Here is a 22,275-nt window from a genome sequence, read left to right as displayed (position 1 = left end):
GCTCTGGAAGGAGATGTTCCCACTTGTCAGCAGGGAAAATGAGCTGGAGGTGAGTTAAAAAAAAAAAAGAGAGAGAGAGAGAGAGAGAAAGAAAAAGACCACAGGCATCTAGGCGAGAAGAGTGGCAGAACTCCCCCCAGAGCAGATACCCTCCTGCCCCTCCCACGGGTCACCCCTGTCTTTCAAAACCAGCCTCTAACCCAGAGGTTTTCAAACTAGCTACCAATCGTCACCTGGGAGCTGTAACAATTGCTGATGTCTCTGCCCCAGCCCCAGATATCTTTATTTCATTGGCCTGGGGTGTAGCCTATGGAAATTGGGGTTTTAAAGCTCCCAAGTGATTCTATGCGCAGTGGGGTTGCAAAACTGCAGGTTGAATCTTAGCTTCTCCAGGAAGCCACCTCTGATTAGCTGATGCTCATCTATGAGCCCAGTGGAACTGACACCTTTTCCAATCAGCCAGCCCTGCTGTATCCATACAATTGGAGGGGGATGGGGTGAAATATCCCCCATTAGTGTGAATTGGTTGAAGAGGACACAGAAGGATGTAGGATGTACCTTCTCATTTCTCTGAGCTTAACTTCCAAATGAACAAGAATTTGCAGTGGCTGGACAGCCACAAAATCATTTCACTCAGTCATTTAACCAACATTCATTGAGCACCTATTATGTATAAAGAGCAATGAGAGATTCACAGCATATTTGATATAGTCTCTGTAAACCAAAAATAAAATTCTAAGTGCCCTGAATGACGGAATGGAGCCCCTCTTCGCCAAGGAGACCCCAAAGAAACTTGAAAAACTAATTTTGGGAATGACAGGAAGCAGGGATTGGACATACCTCATTGTAGCCCCCTCTCTTTGGAGTTTAGATTCAGCTGACCAGCATTAACATGAAAACAGAAATCTGAAGGCTGACAAAACAGACTCTTCGTAGCAATGAGATACTAAATTCCAACCTGACTCTGGTCCCATGACAAATAGCAGGCCTTGAAGGAGATAAAAGTATTTTACCCCAAAATATATTTCTTCGGCATATTTTGAAATGGCCCCACAAAGCTGTCTCTTGGGGAAATTTACATTCTGTAGAAAATCTCCTTCCCTTACTAGCCCTTTCAGGAGAGACTGACACCTGATAACAGACATTTACCATCTTTTCTCTCTGAATCCTGAAGGCTTCATATACATGACAAGAACCTTGGCTTCACAATCCTGCCTTATCTAAACTCAAGGTTTCTTTATGCTGAATTCAACTCTTCAGGCAAGGCCTAACTCTCTCAACCAATTGCCAATCAAGAAATCTTTGAAACCGCCTATGACCTGGAAGCCTACACTCACCCTGCTTCGAGATATCCCACCTTTCTGGGCCAATCAATGTATACCTTATATGTATCGGCTTATTTCTTTGCGTGTAACTTCTTCCATCTCCCTAAAGTGTACACAACCAAGACGTGTTCTCAGGACCTCCTGAAAATGTATCATGAGCCATGGTCCTTAACCTTGGCAAAATAAACCTCTCAATTGATTGAGACCTGTCTCAGATACTTTTTGGTTTACAATTCTGCACTTAATTGACTAAAGCCTAATAAGGATAGAATAGGCAAGACCATAAATAACAACAACAAATTACAAAACCTGTAGGTGATAGGCTGTGAGTTAGAGAAATAAAGAGATAATGAAAATGTATCTCACACCTAGGATGTGCAAGGCAATTTCCCAGTCAACCTATATATGCTACGTCATTTCATGTTAGTGACAGAGTCCCATTTTTCAGATAAAGGAGTTGAGACTCAGAGGAGCCAGTGGCTTGCTCATGGTCACACAGCTGGTGCACGTTGAAGCCTGACTCCAAAGGAGGTGTGAGAGCATGCTGCCATGGCAAGATGAGGAAGGGATGAGTTCAGTTGCAGGAATCTGGAGAAACTTCAGGAGGACTCAGGGCTCACTACACAAACATGCCACCACCAAGGGGCCTCTCGTAGGAGGGCCCTGTAAGAGGACATAGCCTCAGGGGAGAAGCATGTTCCCGGTAAGGCTGATAGTGGAAGGAGAGTTCAGACGAACAGGGAGAGGAGTTGCTGATTCTGAAGCAGGAAGTCTGGAAGACCAGGGAAGGGTTGGCAGGGAAGGTGTAGGAGGTGGGCTTTTAGAGGGCATAGAAGTTCAGAGCAGGCAGGGGAGAGATAGCAGAAGGGGGCATATGCACCTTCAGTACTGACCAATTCACACAGGGATAAGAAGCATGAGAGACTGGCCACTGTGAGAAGGGTGGGCCCTGGCTCAGCATATTTGGCTGAAGTGAAGATGGCAGACTGCAGTCTGCAGACACAGGCCCTGGGTGAGGGTCGGTGCACAAACCACTCAAGAGAAACTTTGGACAGGCTGGATGAGCTGGGCTGCAGGGCAGGGACTCTGTTTTTGACACTGATATCTATCAACAGTTGGATGTAATATTCATAGTTTCTGAATACCCAGCATGGGGCAGGCATGGGCCCAGGTGGTTTCTCTCTGACCTGGAAGAGAGACAAATTTCTGTGAAGTTGAGGGAATGTAAATAATCTCTATTAGGATGGTGGTGGTGGTGGCAGCAGTGGTGCTGGAGGTGGTGGGAACAGTGGTGGTGGGGTGGGGATGGTGGTGGTGATGGTATTAATGGCAGATGGTGGTGGAGGTAATGGTGATGGTGGTGGTAGGGGTCATGATGAGGGTGGTGGTGTGGTGATGACGATGGTGATGATGATGGTGATGGTAGTGATCGTGACAGTAGAGGTGATAGTGGTAGTGGTTATGCTTGAATGACTGACACCAAAATGGCTGCTACCTCTAGCCTCTCCCGTGATTCACACTTTCATCTCCCCCGTTGTCATCTCCTGTTGTATCATGTAGGCCTATCACTCTTCTACACGCCTGCACTCAAGCCCTTGACCTCCTCTCTTTTCCCTTTTTCCCTTCCTTTACCTTCATCTGTATTCCCTGGCTTGGGAAACAGCCCCTCTAGTCAGCCAGCCAGTCAGCCAGCCAACCATCGGAGCTGATGCCCAAGAGTCAAGCTACATCCTCCAACTGTTCTTATCCCCAACAGCCAGTTAATTACCAAGTCCTGGTGCGTTGACATCTTAATCACTTCTTGAGACCCACAGTCTTCTGTCTGTCTTGCCTGTTCTTGCTTTACTTGGGACCACATTACTTTCCCCCTGACTATGGGAGTACCATCCTGACAGAGCTGGCCTTTCTCCAGGCCACCCTTCATCTCACCATCAGAGGCAACCTACCCACAGGCAGATCTGGCCATGCCATACCGACATCACACCCCATCTCTGACTTGCAAATGCAAGGTGGTCCCTAGGCTGCCAAGCTCCAGCCCCATGAAGCTGCAGCACTCTGCTCTAGCATGACAGATGCACATCTCTTTTCTTTTGCTCATACATGTCTCTCTGTCTTGAAAACTTTTCTCCTCCTCTGACTGATGCACTCCTGCCCAATTCTTATGAAGCTCTTCTGCTCCCTTACCCCAGCTGGCAGCAGTGGTGTCTCTCTCTTCTGTGCACTCTATGCAATTTCTGGTCTTGCTTATTTCACTGTACTGTAGCCCTCTGTTTATTCATCTGCCTCCTTTGCTATGCCATGAACTTCCCCAGGAAAAGGGAAAAGGGAGGTCTTGCCCATCTCTGAATCTTGAAGACTTAGCACAGGTGTGTACTTGGCACTTCCTGGATTCAAGACCAGTAATATTAATCCAGATAACTATGTGGTACCTGAAATTATACAGAGAGCTGTATCTCTACATCATCTCATTTGATTCTCATTACCTTCATGGAAAGTTGCAGGGGGCATTTGCTTTGTTTCACTGATGAGAATGCTGACATCCAGCAACAAAGGCGAAATGACTTGCTCAAGGTTGCCCAGGGAGGTTGTGGCTGAGTCAGTCTTCGTCTCAGATGTCTTGACTCTGTTGTTGGAAACGTGTTGATTTCACACCAGAAGCTCATTTTCTTTCTCTCTGAGATGCTCTATAGCTGAGAAGTGACCCACGCACATAGGGCCTGCCCACTCTCAGCATGAAATACCTGTGATTGAGGAGGGAGCAGGGGCTTTGAGTTCCTAGGTAAAGACAGATAATGAAGACAAGCATCTAGAAGGCACAAAGCCATAGGATGGAGAGAGAAGAGATAAGAGTCTTATCACAAAATTTTGGAACCTAGAAAGCAGGTAGACAAGTGGTAACCAACTTAGCAGGAGAAATAAGGATTCTTCAGTTGGCATTGGGAAAAGCTGAGAACCAACTTGATTTACACAGCAGAACCCTTAGAAGCCTCAGGAGCTGGCGGTGTCTGGTACTTCTGGAAGTGAGTGAAGGGATGGGCCAAAAATAAGGATTTGTAAGTGAAAGCAATTCATTCAGAGGCATTAGAACCCCAGATCCCTGCCTCCACTGCATACTGCTAGGCAACCACCCAGTCCGTACCACGGCCAAAGCCTGGAGATAAAGTGAAGTCTCTGCTCGGAGATGAGGGGCATGAGGCTCAACTGAAAACAGGAGGAGTAAGAACGTTTTCATAGTTAATGCTGAGGTCCCCTAGCCATCTTCTCTCATGATCTCCCAGTAAGCCGCATCTGGTTTTACACCCTCTAGGAAAGACACTAGAAACCTCTTCTCTGGAAGGAATGGGCCCAGGAAGGAAGAGACACAGGGGTTCAAAATTACACTCCTGCACATTTTTGTCGGGAAAACTCTTGAAGGATGTAGATACCAAACAAAATGAGGGGATGAACAAAGAAAAGAAAAGACACAAAACAGAAAGATCCCAAGGGAATTCTCAAAATGAAGACTGTGGAAAAGGCCAGGATGAGAATCATGACCCAGGCAGAGATGGTGGCTAGTCCCGATTGGAGAAGAGCAGAAAGCTCCATGAAACATTTGTTTATGGAAATGAAACTGATAGAATACTGTGTATTAGTGTGTCTAACTCTGGTTAGACAGCTGGTGGCCATTTTGAATGTTGAATTAACAAGTTAATAGAAAACTATGCAAACACCAGGAAAAACAAAAGTAGTTGTCAACTCTGAAGAAAACAAAAGGTATGCGGGAAAGGGAAAAGGAATCCTAATTTACTATGTCAATCAGCTCTGAGGAATGGTAATTACTTAGTCATAATAATGTCACCACTGACTGATTTTTTTTCTTTTTTTCTTTTTAATAATTTTTTTTACTTTAAAACAAAGAGAGACAGGGTCTCGCTATGTTGCCCAGGCTGGTCTCGAACTCCTTGACTTAAGTGATCCACCCACTTTGGCTGTAATCCCAAAGTGCTGGGATTACAGGCATGAGCTACCATGTCTGGCCACCAGTGACTACTGATTAAGAAAATTAATTATATGACTGTATTGGAAGGATGAAGATTAGGACATGTACATGTGTGTATTGAGTGAGTGAGAGAGAAAGAGAGAGAAAGCGCTAAAACTCGTTCTTCCATAATACAAAGTCAATAAACAGTGCTTCAAATAGAAAGATCAATAAATAGCAATACAAACGTGTAAGGATATGGAGGTAAGCATTAAATGAATTCATTAAAAAACTTGCAAGTGGTCCTCTATGAGGGAGTCTGATAAATGTCGTTTTCCTTTACATAAACTTTGTAGAACTGGTTGACTTGTTAAACTACCTACTTGTATCAATTTATGTTTTTTTTTAAAGGTAAAATAAAGACTTAGCAAACCAATGACAACAAGAGCATAGGCATTGGAATCAGACACCACCACCTCTTACTGTGTGGGCACAAACAAGAATGTCTCTGAGTCTCAGTTCCCTCATCTGTAAAATGAGGATAAAAGCATTTACTGCACATGATGTTTGTGAAGATAAAATGTGATTAAGTATCTAAAGTGCTAAGAACTGGTGTGCCCTCAATAAATGTTTGCCGACTGTCAGTCAAAGCAGGACAATTGTTTGCTTTCTCTTTTTTGCCCAACAAATGTCCTTTCTCCACTCTACACCTGTGAGAGGTCGTTTTTGTTTATTTATTTTTTGTTTATCTTGCTGTTGTCATTAGTGATTCTCCCACCCCACCCCACCCAGATTAAGGCAGGAAGTGCAAATTCACTTGTTCTCAGTGAGGACTGGGGAGAAGGGTAACTCAATCTTTTCTCTCCAAACCTCATCAACACATCAAGGTCACTTTTTGTTTTAGCCTCTAATCCTGTGCATCCCCCTCCCCACTCCCCCATGGCCACTTTCACTTCTGGCCTTTCAGTTCTCCCTTGGCCAACTCCTTTCCCCTCACTGAACCAAGCAGGATCATTCCTCCCTCCCTCGCTCCCTCCCTCCCTCCCTCCTTCCTTCCTTCCTTCCTTCCTTCCATGAAAGTAAAATAAATCTTGGGACCCCAAAATCACTAAGCTAAAGGGAAAAGTCCAGCTGGGAACTGCTTAGGGCAAACCTGCCTCCCATTCTATTCAAAGTCATCCCTATGCATGCATATCTGATTGCCTCCTTTGGAAAGGCTAATCAGAAACTCAATGCCACAATTTGTCTCTTATCCACCTGCAACCTGGAACCCCTCCCCACTTCGAGTTGTCCCACCTTTCCAGACCGAACCAATGTTTCATCTTACATATATTGATTGATGTCTCATGTCTCCCTAAAATGTATAAAACCAAGCTATGCTTGGACCACCTTGGGCACCTATTATCAGGACCTCCTGAGGCTGTGTTACGGGTGCGTGTACTTAACTTTGGCAAAATAAACTTTGGCAAATAAGTTGACTGAGACTTGTCTCAGATATTCAGGGTTCACACTTCCTTCCTGCCTTCCTTCTTTCCTTCTCCTCTCCTTCGTTTCCTGCCCTTGTAGATCATTGCATTGGCAGCCCACAAGCCTAGATGAGGAGACCTGAGCCTTCAAGTACAATCTGGCTGAGGGGCTCATGGGAGATGAGCTGTGTTTTCCAGCCAGGTCTTTAGGTCTGCTCTGAAGCAGCTGGAGCATCAGCAAAATCACATCTCCTGCTCTTATCCCTTTCCCGAACTCCAGCCTCATGTGGACAGCTGCTCTCTAATATCTGTGCCTCAGTTTCCCCTGGGGCTTAAGTGGACTTTGACCTCGTCACTCACTTCTCCAACTACTCCTTTCCGTGTGTCTTCCCACTGTGCTCTCAGCAGCTGGAAGAGTGAGGAACTGTTCTGTGAAAGATGAGATATGAGAGAGAAGCATCTGGTCTCTGGAGCGGGTGAGCTCGATTTTATTCATATTGAGTTTGAGATGTAGATCCGTATTCAGTAGACATTTGGATCCAGTGGTCTGCAATTCAGGAGTGAGGCCTGCGGGTGGCTTGGATAGAGACCTGAGAGTGTTCCAACCGAAGAAACTAACAGAAGGCATGGATGGGGGTCAGGTAATACCCCAGGAAGAGGACATGAGCATGCTGAGTGAGAACAGAAAACAGAGGAATGAACCCTGGGGGCCCTCTCATGTTGAGGTGGGTGCAGGAAGAGAAGCCTGCTAAAACCCTCACGAGAGGCGCCCCCAGGAAAAGACCTGCAAAGGCACCCCCTTGAGAGCCAAGCCAGGAGAATGTCTCAAGAAGGAGGAAGTGTCGCCTCAAATGCTGCACAGCAATCAGTGAGATAATGACTCATGTCAGTGTCACAGAGGCCACGGGTGACCTTGACCAGAGCAGTTCTGGGGTTGGGGTTTGGGCGGAGGGGGAGACCACACTGAGTTAAAGAGTGAGTTGAGGAGGAAGTGAAGACAGTGAAAATAAACAACTCTTCCAAGAAATGTGGCTGAGAAAGGAAGGAGAGTTGTAGGCTGGTGCCAAAGGACATTTAGACCTTGCTGGGAAGGAAGCAAAAGAAGTGTGTTTTAATTGATGAAGAACATCCCTGGTCCCAGCAGGGTGGAAGGGTATGGTGGAGAGTACAGGGAAATAGATTTGACTAGATAGGAGGAAGTTCATTCCCTCCCAAGGGTAAGAGGAACCATTGAAGGGATGAGCCTGAGAGAGACCCTTGAAAAGAAGCACGGCTTTGATGGGTGGTCCCTCTTACAAGCCAATCTTTTTTTTTTTTTTTTTTTTTTTGAGATGGAGTCTCACTGTGTCGCTCAGGCTGGAGTGCGGTAGCACGATCTCGTCTTGCTGCAACCTCTGCCTCCCAGGTTGAAGCGATTCTCCTGCCTCAGCCTCCTGAGTAGCTGGGACTACAGACATGCGCCACTATGCCTGGCCGATTTTTGTATTTTTTTAGTACAGATGGGGTTTCACCATGTTGGCCAGGCTGGTCTCAAACTCCTGACCTCGTGATCCACCCACCTCGGCCTCCCAAAGTGCTGGGATTACAGGCGTGAGACACTGCGCCTGGTCCAAGCCAATCTTTAAATGTGCTCTGTTTTTCCATCCTGATTTTCCAAAGTTAGTGTTTGTCAAGCACCTAATGCCATCCCCAGCACTGTTCTAGATACTGTATGTACATTATTTCTAATCCTCCTGTAGTCTCTGGGAAGTAGGTATTACTGAGCTCATTTTGCCCGTGAGAAAGTGAGTCTGAGAAAGGTTAAATATCTAATCCATGTAACCATTTATACATTTGTACTGGTTAAATGTAACCATTTATACATTTGCACAACCAGTGAGTGCCTTCCAAGATTCCAACCCAACTTCGAGGAATCCCCCAAAGCATCCGCCCCACAGGGCCCTCTGGCCTCCAAATCTTTGCTGCCATGAACTTTGAATACTCAGGCACATTTGCATGGGCTCTTGCTTCTGTTTGGAATGCCCTCATTCCCTTGCCCATCTCACAGGCGCAGACTCGTCCTTCAGACTTTGGCCAATTTTCCTCACTCCTCTGTTCTCACACAGCCCATCTCTGCCTCTTTTTGCTATTGACTGCATGGTGTTGAAACCATGTTTCTTTTTCTGCTCCACACCCTGACCCCAGAGTGGGAGCCTCCATGGGTCAGGGCCCTGCCGTATCTGTCTTATCTATTTCCAGCTCCTAGACAAGTGCTGAGCATCCAGTGGGGTCTAGGAAACCATTTGTCAGATGAATAAATGAAAACTTTCTTTTAAGGGCCAACAGTAACAATGTGAGCATTAGAATAAATGAGGGAAAAATATTTGCAAACCACCTATCTGACCCTCAAAACTCAACAGTAAGAAGGCAATCAATCCAATTAGAAAGTGGGCAAAAAGCATGAAGAGACATTTTACCAAAGAGGGTATACAGATGGCAAATAAGCACATGAAGAGACATTCTACATCATTAGCCGTTAAGGAAATGCAAGCTGAGCATGGTGGCTCATGCCTGTAATCCCGGTGGTTTGGGAGCCCAAGGCAGGAGAATTGCTTCAGGCAGGAAGTTCAAGATCAGCCTGCGCAACATAGTGAGATCCCATCTCTATGGGCGTGGTGGTGTGTACCTGTAGTCCCAGCTGCTTGGGAGGCTGAGGTGGGAGGATTGGCTGAGCCCAGGAGTTCAAGGCTGCAGTGAGCTATAATCATGCCACTGCACTCCAGCCTGGACAACAGAGCAAAACCCTGTCTCTAAAAAGAAAAAAAAATTTAAAAAAGGAAATGCAAATTAAAGCCACCGTGAAATATCACTACACACCTAACAGAATGGCTAAAATAAAAAATAGTGAAAATACAAATATTGGCTAGGATGCAGAGAAATTGGATTACTCTACGCTGCTGATGGGAATGTAAAGTGGTGCAGCTACTCTGGAAAGCAGTTTGGTGATTTCTTAAAAGTCTAAACATACACTTACCATATGACCCAGAAATCGTACTTCTGGGCACTTAGCCCAGAGAAATGCAAACATGTCCACACAAAAAACTGCACATGACCGTTCATAGCAGCTTTATTTGTAATAGTCCCAAACTGGAAACATTCAAAATGTCTTACAATAGGTGAATGGTTAAGCGAACTTTGTATATCTATACCACGGAATACCACTCAGCTTTATTGCGGAGTATTTCATTTTTATTAATGAATGAAATACTGAGACACACAAGAATTCAGATGACTCTCACGGACATTATACTGAACAACAAAAAAAATCCAATCTCCAAAGGTCACATACTTTATAATTCCATTTATAAAACATTCTCAAAATGACAAAAATACAGAGATGCTGAACAACTTAGTGGTTGCCAGGGATTCGGGATGGTGGGAATAGCATGAGGGAGATCTTTGTGGTAACAGAATAGTTCTGTATCTTTATAGCAGTGGTTACATGAATTTACACAGGTGATAAAATGACAGAATTATGCACGTACATGGTCTCAATGTTATTTTCCTGGTTTTGATATTGCACTATAGTTATGTAAGATACAACCATTGGATGAAACTGGGTGAAGGGTACACAGGACTTCTCTGCACTAACGTTGCAACTCCTTGAAATCTATAATTATTTAAAAAGAAAACATTAAAATTAATAACAACAGTATCAGATTATTATCCATAGTTGAAAGAAGAATCCTTGAGTCTATACTGATATAAATGAATACATACATAAATAAATGAGAGGAAGGAGGCTCTTACCTATAGAAGGATTCCAACTAATAAATATAGAAGGAATGTTGGGATTGGAAGAATCACCACCTGACAACCACCATAGCAATAACTGTTTCAGGCAAGAATTATCAATGGATGCTAAAATGAGTGGGCAAACGTATGATGAGAAACAAAATATTTATATAATCTCGAAGTGTCTTCTCACAAGACACTGGCTATTTTACAAAAGGAAAGAGAGTAACTGCAGTGGAGAAACCGGCAACACCCTTAACCAAGTGATCCAAGTTAACATCCCTAGCAAGGGACAGAGCAACATGGTGCCCTTCTTGATACGATGCACTGAGAAGGACACAGTGTCATTTCTGTGGCAGCCTGCCAAATTTGCATAACCTGCAATTCTGAATATAATTTAGAGGAAACATCATCACACGGATCCATATTGAGAGACTTTTTACAAAATGTTCTCTTCGAACATATTAAGGCCATGAAAAACAAAGGAAGGCTGAGAAACTGTTGCCAATTAAAGAGGACTAAAGAGACACAGAAACCAAATGCAAGTGTGATCCTAGGTTGGATCCCAGATTAGAAAAAGGTTATCAGTGGGACAGTTGGTAAAATCTGAATAAAGTCAGTAGTTACTATTGCAGCAATGTTAATTTCTTGACTTTGACAATTGTGCTGTGATTACGTAAGAGAATGTCCTTTTTCAAATTAAAAATGTTGAAGTATTTAGAGGCAAAAAGACTTCTGCAATTTACTTTTAAATGCTTCAGGAAAATAATACACACATATGTATACATGCATATATGTATATATACATATTTGTATAGGTAGACATATACACACATATACATATATACGTAGAAAGAGAATTATAAAGGAAATTATTAAGCAAGTGTGGTAAAATGCTAACATTTGAGGATTTCTTTGTATATTTTTGCAATATATGTAAATCTAAAAGTATTTCTTGTAAAGTTTAAAATATTAAAATTAATAGGAAAAAAGTCAATAGGCTGTACTTCTCTAATGGGTAATTCAAAATGGCTTTGTATTGGCTTTCTCATTACAGCTGCCCTCATGCAGGATCACAGTGAGGACATGGCCATCAAGGTTAAGGGATAGAGAAGAAAGGTGCAGTGGTGTCCCCGCCTGCCTCCTTAGTGCAGCCATGGACTTACGGGGCTGGTTTTGGTCCTGTGGTCCAGAGGGGTCTAATCTCTCCTAATTTTTCTCTCAATACACTTCCTTCCTGGAGGAATCAAAGAACCCAGTCAGACAGGGCCTGTGTGGAAAGGTGGGGCTGACCGCTCTCTCACAAGTCATGACGCACATGCAGCCAACTGGGCACCAAAGGGGGGACTGGGCCACAGTGGGGACAGGTGTGTGGGGTCATCTTGGCCAGGTCCAGTCCTCAGAGAGAGGCAATGGAGGCCTGTGGTGGAGTGGAGGTGAGAAGCCAGCAGTCTGATTTCCACTCTGCTTTGCACTAGCTGGGTGTCCATGAACAGAAAGAAGCCTTAACAGCTCTAGATCTCAGCTTCCTCACTCATCAAGTGGTACCAATACTTTGTGCTTTGCCTTCTCTTAGAGGTAGCTCAGTAGGGCCTGAGGAATGGGGAGGTACTCTGGAAACGTCATATGGTAAAGTCATACTCTGGGCCTTCAAATGAGCGGGAAAACAGAAGCTCAACAGAGGTAGAAGGTCACTTTGGTTGTCCTCTTACTCATTCACCAATCCACCTATCCACTTATCTACCTATCCATCTCATATTCACCCCTTCACTTATCTACCCATTCATCTCGTATTCACCTTATAGTCATCTACTCGTTCATCTTATATCCATCCACTCATCTACCCATCCACTTAATATCCACCCATTCACGCATCTATCCATCCATCTCATATCCACCCATTCATTCATCTGCCCATCCATGTAATATTCACCCCTCCACTCATCTACCCACTCATCTTATATCCATTCATTCATTCATCCACTTATCTACCCCTCCACTTCATATCCACCCACCCACTCATCTATCTATCCATCTCATATTCACCCCTCCACTCATCTACCCATTCATCTTATATCCATCCATCCATTCATCCACTATCTACCCCTCCACTTCATATCCACCCACCCACTCATCTATCTATCCATTTCATATTCACCCCTCCACTCATCTACCCATTCATCTTCTATCATCCATCCATTCATCCACTCATCTACCCATCCACTTCATATCCACCCATTCACTCATTTAACATTTATCCATCCATCTCATATCCACCCATCCACTCATCTACCCATCCTTCTCATATTCACTCATCCACTCATCTACCCAACCACTTCATATCTACCCATTCACTCATTTATCAATCCATTATCCATCTCATATCCACCCATCCATTCATCTGCCCATCCATCTCATATTCACCCCCCACTCATCTACCCATTCATCTTATATCCATCCATCCATTCATTCACTCATCTACTCATCCACTTCATATCCACCCATCCACTCATCTATCCATCCATCTCATATTCACCCATCCACTCATCTGCCTATCTATCTCATATTCACCCCCCACTCATCTACCTATTCATCTTAGATCCATCCATCCATTCATCCACTCATCTACCCATCCACTTCATATCCACCCATTCACTCATTTATCTATCCATTTCATATCTACCCATCCATTCATCTTCCCATCCATCTCATATCCATGGTCATCTACCCATTCATCTTATATCCATTCATCAATTCATCCACTTATCTACCCCTCCACTTCATATCCACCAACCCGCTCATCTATCTATCCATCTCATATTCACCCCTCCACTCATCTACCCATTCATCTTATATCCATCCATCCATTCATCCACTTATCTACCCATCCACTTCATATCCACCCACCCACTCATCTACCCATCCATCTCATATTCACTCATCCACTTATCTACCCATCCATCTCATATCCATCCATCCATTCATCTGCCCATCCATCTCATAGTCACTCAACCCCTCATCTATCCAACCACTCATATCTATCCAACCACTCATCTACCCATCCATCTCATAGTCACTCATCCACTCATCTATCCATCCGTCTCATATTCATCCATTCACTCATCTACCCATCCATCTCATATCTATCTATCCATCCACTCATCTACCCATTCATCTCATATCCACCCATCTACTCATCTACACTTTCATTTTTATATCCATCCATCCATCCATCAATCCATCCATCCATCCATCCATCTATCCTTTCATCCAACATCTATCCACCCATCTATGTATTCAGCATCATTCTGTTATCCTTGCATCCAGCCATCCAACAATCATCCGTCAATTCATTTATTCAACATCCATCTATCCCTCTGTCCATCCTTTTTCTTACTCACAAAACAGTATGTTGAGCACTAGTTGGTACCAGAAACACCTAGTTAGAGTCTGGCATTCAATGATAAATAGAACCAAATGAGACTAGTAGCTCACAGTCTAAAAGAACAGAAAGTGTAAACTAAAACAATACACCAAAAACTACTATGAAGAATAGACAAAGTGCTATTGGAACTAGAGGTGGGAGTTGGCATGGGGGCAGCACCACTGAATTTAGTGACCTGAAAAGGAAAGCTGGAGGGTTAGTGAAAGAATAAGCTGCAGACCAAGGGAGCCATGGCTGTGTGTTTAAAGCCATAGCATGGCCTGTGGAATAGGGTAGGTCCCATTGGAGAGGACACAGTGAGGGGGTGGTGGGGCTGGTGAGGTAGCCAGGTGAAAAGCAGGTGAGGCCTGAGGTTACTATAGGCAGCACTTATCTGACTGGCCTCAGCAATGCCCTCCCAGGTTGGCCATCTGTCCCTGGAGGAGCACAGCTTGGCTCCAACTCCCCCATGCCCTGGCAAGCCAGAGTAAAACTGCTCAGTCCTCATGCGTCTGGAGTGATTGGAGGCCCAGCCTGTTCAGCTCCGAATTAGAAAGCAGGGTTGGCCAGGAGGCTGCCAAGGCCACCAGGTCAGGGCCAGGGTGGGGCTGCCCAGGGAAGGCAGGACTCAGGGATTTGTGTGGCCTGCTTGGAATTCTTGGTGGTTCCCTGCCTTGGGAAGCTGCCCCTGCTCATTTGCTGACTGTGGCAGGGCAGGGTCCACACCCCAGGAAATTGGGTGTGGGCTCAGTTACCCAGTGGCTTCCTAGCTGTGTGAGGGAGGGCAGGTCATTTTGCTTCCCTGAGCTTTGCTTTCCTCATCTGTGAAAATGACAAGAGTGAGGCGAAATGGCTCTGGGCTCTTCCCAGCTCTGGTAGTTCCTAGGAGACTGACACTTGTGTGCAAGTGTGTTTTGTGCTCCAGTCTTTCCTTGCACAGAGGCTCAGGGGTCAGGCATCCCCCTACTGAGTGATATGACTCCCTTCTTCTGGCAGGCTTCTGTCCTGGGCCCCCAGATCTTCTTGGGAGTGGTGACACCTTAAGCCATGAACCAAGAGCAGTCAATTCTGTCTATTGCCCTTCTTAGCCCTGCGCAGCTCTGCTGTGAGAGGCTGAGCAGGTGCAAGGAAGGCTAGAAGCCGGGAGCAGGCCCCAGAGGGAATGGGGCTTGCTGGGACAGAGACTTGAGGGGGGAATCTAAGGAAGAGCCAGAGGTCTCAGAGCTGGAGGAGAGGGCTCAAAGGGAGGGGAGTGGGACATTTAAGGTGACATCTATTGGAGCTGCCTGAGATAAACTCTGCAGATTGTATGGTTGTGCCAGAGGCCTGCCTGGGGCCTAGGGATGCTGGTTTGGGGATTTGAGTTTGATCTCCTGAAATTTATTTTAAACCTAGCTACTGGCTGAGGCAGCAAATGAAAGCAACAGAAATCCTCAGTCAGCAGCTAATGAAACATCCACCACGGCCACCCGCCGTCAGCAAGCCCTCCTGTCTGACACCTGTAACCACTTCATCTTCCGGCCATGAGTCTCTCACCACTAAGCCAGACAGTCCTGCCCCGTAAGGAGCCCTGAGAGGTGTCACCCAGTCATAGCTGGTTTCCATCTGAATGTGCTCTGCTGGGTCCCAGAGCTGTGGGCTCCCTTCCATCTCTTCTCTCTCAGCTTCCTCTGGGCAAGGCCTCAGGCAGCCATCTCCACAGCCAGTCAGTGATGTGCTGGGGCTCCAACCAGACCTTCCTATGCAGGGTCCCTGGCCCTTCCTTGTGCCGTGGCTGCCTGGGAAGCAAGCTTTAGTTCTAGCAAGAACAGAGGTTTGTAGCTTAATGAGCACTTACTCGGGCCGGGTGCTATCTGAGTGGTTTCTGAGTACTGCTCTGTTCTATCCTTGTAAGAACCCCATAAGGTGTCTGCTTTCACTATTCCCATCTGTGAGGCTAGTGTTATGTGTTGACGTGGCCAGGCTAGAGTCCACAGTTACTCAGTCAAACACTAATCTAGGCGTTGCTGTGAAGGATTTTGTAGACGTGGTTAACACCTACAATTACTTGACTTTAAGTAAAAGAGTTTATCATCTATAATCTAGGTGGGCCTGATCCAATCAGTTGAAAGGTCTTAAGAGCAATTGAGGTTTTCCTGAGGAGGAAGAAACTCCACCTGTGACCCATAGCGTTAGCTTCTGCTCAAGAGTTTCCAGCCTGATGGCCTGCCCTACAGACCAGATTTGCTAGAACCCATGATTATATAAGCCAATTCCTTGATGTATATCATCTACTACTGGCTCTCTCAGATAGAACATTGACTAATATACCATCTAACAGCAACTGGGCCAGTGTCACACAATTAGTAAGTGGGGAGCCAGGGTTCAAATGGAGGCAGCCCAGTCTCTGAGCATGGATTCTTAACCTCTGCAACATACTATTTTTTAGTCAATATTAGCACATTGCATCCACGGTTTCATTTTGTTGATGAGACTTAGAAAGGTAAAATAACTTGCCCAAGGTCACACAGCTTATAAATGAATGCACTGGAACTCCAGCCCAGGTCTGTCTGATTACAGGCCTGGGCACTCTCCACTATTCTCCGTGGTGTGCTGGTAAGTGTTATCAACTGGCTATCCAGAAACAAATATGTGTATACATATATACAGACATAAGTTAATATAAAGTTTATTGCCATCAAGGATTGTAGCACACAATTTACAACTAATAATAAAATATACGTATTTTTTATTATCAATTTTATCTAGCAAATTGTTTCTCATAGGATGCTTTTGTTGATACTTCCTAAACTTTTGTATCTATAGTTAAATTATTATTACAATTACCAAATAAGTGTAGTTCCTGTGTGAATGTTGTTTGCTGTTTTCTTTTACATTAATAAGTTTGATAGGAATGGAGCAATGGAGGCATGAATTTCATACATTTGGCAATGACACGAGTGACTTCTTTGCCGAATTAAAGAATGGTTTCTGAATATTGGAAGAATATGTCCTCAATTCTTTTTCATGCTATTTACAATGTAAAGGCTACCAGCACAACATACTTTTAAGTATAATCCACATTAACCTTTTCTCCATTATTTTCTTAACTCTAGACTATCAACAAAACAATAATCAGGCTCTGATTTGTAGCATTTGTCAATTTGTTTGATGTAAATATTCCCACCATCGCTGATTTCAAGCCACCAACATGAATTACTGCAGGAGGTGTTGAACAGAGATGCTCAGTAGCACACCTTGATATGGTATTTCTGCCACACATATACAATAGATGTAAACAACCTCAACAGCATAGGTAATTGTAAGATGTGATAAATAGGAAGTGATGAATTTTTGGCATTCATTAGCTTTGTTTTTGTTATAATGTATTTAATTGTAAATTTGCCTAAGTTAATTTTTAATAACTGTTTGACAACCAGCTCACGAAATTCCTGAAATTTTACCAGTCCGTTCATGAACCCGTATGAGCTTCTCCTGCACACTACTTTAAGAAGAGTTCAAGGGCTTTCTCTTTCTTGATCTCCAACAGGCTGTTGGTTATTTTCCCTCTGGAAGGACCTCTTGTGCACCGGTCATATTGTCATTATTTCTTTCCATGTTTGTCTCTGCATCAGAGTAGTTTGTTGAGGGCTGAGATTATAGACTATAACTCATTCATCTTGGTAATGGCCCAATAAACCCATAAAGTTTTTTGATCAAATGCATAGGTCAGAGATTTTCAAATCTTATTTCCAAAAGCCCAAGAATTCTGCAGAAACATCTCTGGGGTCCCCACAAGCTGACAGGAAGGCTGGAGTGGCAATGCTCCAAAAGCCCAAAGAAAGTGCCACAGAAAAGAAGCAATCAGCAAATGAGAAGGAGCTCCTGGAAATGATTATTGCTAAAAATTATTTTAAAAAATCAATTGAAAGCTTGAAATGCAAAGTTAAGAAAATCTCCCAGAACATGGAGACAATGGCATAAAGTATGGGAGGAAAAAATATTCAAACAGGATCAATTCAGGAGGTCCGATATCCAACTAACAGTAGGAGTTCCAGAACAAGAAAAGAAAGAAGATGGAGGAGAGGGAATTATTGCAGAAATAATTACATTTTAAAAGTCCCCAGAGCCAAAAAGGGACACCGAGTCTTTAAATTGAAAGAGCTAAGGGAATATCAAGCAGATACAGAATTGAGCAATTTAAGAATATTACAGATTAAAGCAGATCCTGGATATTTCTATGGAAACTAGAACATCAGCTCACAAAACCCAGAACATTGACTCTGACAAATAAACCAGAATAAGGGTGACATCATAATCCTCTATAGCAACGATAGAGGCCCAGAGAATAATAGCCAACACTTAACATGACGCCCACGATGTGCAGGCACTGTTCTAAGCATTTTACATATGTAAACTGGTTAATACTCATCACAACTCCATGAGGTAGGTACTATTTTTATCTTAGCTTATTTATGAGAAAACGGAGGCACAGAGAAATTAAGTGACTTGCTGGGTTCTAGGAAATGTAAAGTTAAAATTTAAACCCTGGCAGCCTCATGCCAGAGATCAGATTTTAACCTCATCTCTATATTCCATCTCTAAGTGCTAAGTCTGAATGGCTTTGAACCTAGAATTCTACAGACAGCCAAACTATCAGTCAAGGGTAAAGGAAAAAAAAAAGTTATATTCAGCCATTCCAGGACTCAGAAATTTACTTCTCATGCTTCCTTTCTGAGAAATTATTGAATGTATATTTCAGCTTAGAAACCATGAAGAAGAATGTTACAGGATAAAAACTGGTAGAATTAACTCAAGGATCTAATGTAAAGGAATTCCAGAATGACCTGTGTGCAGCAGGTCCAGGAAACCCTTTGAACAAACAAGAATAGAGAATCAGGGACCCAGTAGAATGACAGGAAAGAAGAGAGGAATAGATTCCGAGAAATATACAAAAGGAGGCTGGAAGATATTAGGAATATGGTGAAGAGGCCTGTGCTTCTTTCCAAAGCAAATGAAACAATCAGAAACACCAAAAGAGAAGGAGGAAGAAAAAAACCTTTGATAAGAAGTTAATGCAGCCTGGGCAACATGGTGAAACCCCATTTCTAAAAAAAATACAAAAATTAGCTGGTAGTGGTGACACATGCCTGTAGTCTCAGCTACAGAGACTGGAGTGGGAGGATTGCTTGAGCCCCGGAGGTCAAGGCTGCAGTGAGCCGTGATTGTGCCACTGCACTCCAACCTGGGCAACAGAATGAGAACCTCTCGCTCTCTCTCTCGCTCTCAAAAAAAAGAAGTTAATGGTTCAAATATAAAGCAAACTAAAATTTGACGTGATTTGGAAGACTTGGTAGAGAGTAAGAAAGGAAAATTCTCTTACTGTTGATGCTGGAAGCATTTGCTTATTAGAGGCACAGGAGTAATGATATTGTAACCATAGAGAAGGAACTATGATCACTCATAATACACTCCTTGGGGAACAAAGTCACATAATCAACAACATAAACACTGAGCCTCATTTTCATAGACAAAATAGGAAAGGCTTAATAATAAGGACAAAATAGAAGACAAAGATGAAAGAAATAAGAAATTGGGAGACAGAGGTGGACAAAGATGGGGGGAAAATAGGAATACTAATATTCTTATCTTACCGAATGGCTCCAGAAATAGAGGCCTAGAAGTATTATTTAAATTTGCAAAGTTAAGCAATAGAGACATTAAAATAGGTAAAAAAAGTAGCACAAATTGGGCAGAGGAAGGGAGCTAGAGATGGGGCATATGAATTAAATACTTCTCCACCGTGGCTGGTCATAAATGGATAATGTGAGGTTGACTGCACACCCTGAGTTGCCCAGGACAGGCTTATTTTATACTGTTGTCCTGTGATTATTAGTTCTGTCTCTTTTCACTTTCCACAGTTTCCTGGTTGAAGGATTAATTATCTGCTACCTGATCTAAAGTTGATAAATGAAAAACATCAGTATTAACACATGACATGGAAAAAACACCAGAGGAGAAAAAATCACCAAAGGAAGAAAAACAAAACCTGTGAAAAGTGACGTCTCACCGGGGGTGGGAGCACAGCAGCAGAAATTTGTCAAAACTCACCCAACTCTATAATTTAAATGTGTGCATTTTATGGTATGTAAATGATTCCTCAATAAAGTTGATTAATCCAAATATGGTGGACTTCAGAGATGGCAGGGGTGAGTGAGAAGCCACTTTTTATTGTTTGATTTTGTTTAAATACGGATTTTTACTTTAACAATGTTTTTTAAATTTATATTTTAAACGATATTAAAAAACAGAGTTTAGGCCAGGCGTGGTGGCTTACGCCTGTAATCCCAACATTTCATGAGGCTGAGGCAGGAAGAACACTTGAGGCCAGGAGTCAGAGACCAGCCTGGGTAACATAGAGAGATGCCGTCTCTACAAAAAATAAAAATAAAAATAAAAATAAATAAACTAGCTGGGCATAGTGGCATGAACCTAGCCACTAGGGAGGCTGAGGTGGGAGGATCGCTTGAGCCCAGGATTTCAAGGCTGCAGTGAGCTATGATTGTGCAATTGCATGCCAGTCTGGGTGACAGAGTGAGACCCTGTCTGTGAAGAAACAGTGTTGTGTGGGGGTGTGGTGCTGGATGGAGCTTAAGGCTCTACTGGCTTGGATGCTTCCTGAGATTTCAGGTCAGAATTGAGGAGCAGGATGTTTCCTCCGAGCCCCTTTTTACTCTTATGGACAAAAGGGATATTTGAGAAATGAGAGTGCTGGTTCTTATTAGATTCGCCTGGGTAGCTAAAAAAGGTACCAACACTGGGATCCACCCCCAAGAGTTCCTGATTTCATTGGTGTTTGAAAAAGCCCTCTTGGTGGCTCTAATGGGCAGCCAGGCTGAGGACTACTGAATTTGATGAGGGAACCCTGGGTGGCAAGGCGTGAGAATTCAAGATGGGAGGATGGATGGGTAAGGGGTAGGAGTCACCTAATCACATTCTCTCCCTTTACAGTGGGGAAACTGGCCCAGTGAGGGAAAGAGTCTTACCCCAGGTGGGGTGGCAAGTCAGTGGCCCCTGGCTGAGGTTAGAACATGGGCTGCCTGACTCCTGGCCTTGTGCTTATTTCTTCACACCTCGAGGGTTCCATAGGCTTGACTTGGGAAGGGCAGTAATACATGTGCAGGGGTTTGCTGAGCACTCGCTGCCTGCTAGGCCCTATGCTAGGTGTTGTGTGTGGCTTCTCTCCTTTAATCTTCCTGCCACCCTGTAACTCCTATCTCCTATGTTACATTTTAGCTAAGAGCTGCTTAGAGAAGTTAAATGACTCACCTTATTTTGTGCCATTCTCATTAGGCTTTAACCCAGTGTTTCTCAACATGTGGCTCTAAGCAATATTTTTCTCTAAATTTCCTGGGATGTTTATTAAAAATGCAGATCCCTGGACTGCACCCTAGACCTGTGGAATCAGAATTTCTGGAGGTAGGATTCAAGAAAGTACATTTTAACCAGTATTCTTAAGCCCACAAACAATTGAGAGCCACCACTCCCAGGAGCCTTCTTTGCATCTCTTGAGTAGGCCAACCCTTCTCGCCCCAGGGCCTTTGCCTCTACTGTTTCCTCTGCCTGCTGAACAACCTCATCTGCAGCTCACTTTTAAGTCTAAGCTTTCCCTGGGACGTCTTTTGACTCTTTAGACAAGGAAAGGTCTTCCCATTACACGCTCCTTTGCACAGTAGATGTTTCCTCTGTGGCACTTACTACGATGGTAACTTATAAAACAACATGTGTGATGTTTTGTTTCATGTCTTTTCCCTGCTACACTATGAGCCTCAGGTCCATTGTGTCCACTGGGTTGCTCACAATTCCTGGCCCCATGCTTGGCACCCAGCAGGGGTTAAACAAGCAGTCCAGTTACACAGCCAGAGAGGAGCAGAGCCAGGATTCAACCCCAGACCTGTCTGATACCGGGTCTGCTTCTAAACCTCCATGGTGAACTGCCCCAGAAAAGCAACGACCCAGACCAGACATGAGGGTCCTAACCAGTTGCTCATTCTCCAGCCCCCTAAGCCACTCTACTTACACACAACTAGTAGTTCTTTTTGATAAATACTGATAACCAATAATTAAGGGGCCGTTGAGAGCTTGGATCTTCCCCTACAGGCACAACACCAGGCACTGTGATATCAAAGCACAGACAAAATCAAGTTTCATGTCCTGGCAATTACTGCAAGCAGTCCCAAACAGCCAGACAAACTGCATAAGCTCAATGAAGACCTGAGTCTCTGTCCTTTCAGATGTTCTGATAGCATCTTGAATGAAAGTTCCACCTGGGCCCAGCGTGCAATAGAA

Source organism: Pongo pygmaeus, chromosome 16 (genome assembly GCF_028885625.2).
Source record: "Pongo pygmaeus isolate AG05252 chromosome 16, NHGRI_mPonPyg2-v2.0_pri, whole genome shotgun sequence".
NCBI classification, from domain to species: domain Eukaryota; kingdom Metazoa; phylum Chordata; class Mammalia; order Primates; family Hominidae; genus Pongo; species Pongo pygmaeus.
The sequence above is the reverse complement of the archived record's forward strand: the minus strand, read 5'-3'. Positions refer to the sequence as shown.